The sequence below is a fragment of the Orycteropus afer genome, unplaced genomic scaffold (genome assembly GCF_000298275.1).
Source record: "Orycteropus afer afer isolate SDZICR_OR568_19922 unplaced genomic scaffold, OryAfe1.0 scaffold00902, whole genome shotgun sequence".
In the NCBI taxonomy this organism is placed as follows: Eukaryota; Metazoa; Chordata; class Mammalia; order Tubulidentata; family Orycteropodidae; genus Orycteropus; species Orycteropus afer.
Window position 1 is genome coordinate 41,604 of NW_006922489.1, and position 1,199 is coordinate 42,802.

Below are 1,199 nucleotides of genomic sequence, written 5' to 3' on the forward strand. Positions count from 1 at the left end.
CACACAGAATTGTGGTCCAGCCAAGTTGACACACAGCTCCAACTATTACAGGATGTATTGAAGGGGTCTCTCAGCAAGATTGCAGTGGTGCAAGGGGCTGGAGGGAGGTGGGTGGATGGATGAAACTGAGTTAGCTCTTCCCTTTATATTTCTTCCCAGGGAACCTGGGACCATGGTGGCCTGGCAGCCTGGCTGTGCATGCAGGAACTGCTCTGACAGCACAACGGTAAAGCACTTGCCATGAACAGAAATGTTGGCGATTCAAACACAACTCAGCAACCTGCAGGAGAGAGACTTGAAGATTTGCTGCCATAAAGATGACAGCCCAGGAAACCCATAGGAGTAGTTCCACTCTGTGACATGGGCTGGCTGCGAGTCGATTTTCAATTTAACAGCACCCAACAACTTCAATTCACTGTGTCCTATTGCTGTCTGTTGTTGGCAACAAGAAATGGAAGGGGAGACGAGAAAAAAAAAAATACCAACGTTTCATGTCCTTCACAAGGTGGCCTGGGTGGGGCAAACTCAAAGGTTGGAGGTTCGAGTCCACGTAGAGGCATGTTGGAGGAATGGTCTGGTAATTTCCTTCCATATAATCGGCCCCTGGGAACCTTATGGGTAGTCGGGGGAAGGACAGTGACCCTGGTTGCCCAACATGGAGGACATGATCCACATCGGTGAAGTACACAGTGTTGAAACTGTTGAATTGGTAAATGCTTTCACCACAATATACCAAGAAAAAAAGAAAGTCCTGTAGGACAGAGTTCTTCACTGACACACACGGGGTCGCCGTGAGCCAGAGCTGACTCAGTGGTTACCGGTAATTTCCTTTCCATGACCAGCTTTGGTTGCTGGCTACTTCCTGCTGGAATCAAACATGGATTTATAACTAAACAATCCTGACAGACAGAGGGGAAAAAGAAATCCTCCCTGGCTCTGGTAGTGGCGTAGTGGTTAATGCATTCAGCTGCTAACCAAAAGGTCAATGGTTTGAACCCACCAGTCACTCCACACGAGAAAGATGAGGGAGTCTGTGTCTGTAAAGATCGACAGCCTTGGAGACCCTGTGGGGCAGTTCCACTCTGTCCTCTAGGGGCGCTGTGAGTCAGAATCGACTCCACAGCAGTGGGTGTGGTTTGGGCTTTGCTTCTGTGAAGACTGACAGCCTTGGAGACCCTGTGGGGCAGTTCCACTCTGTC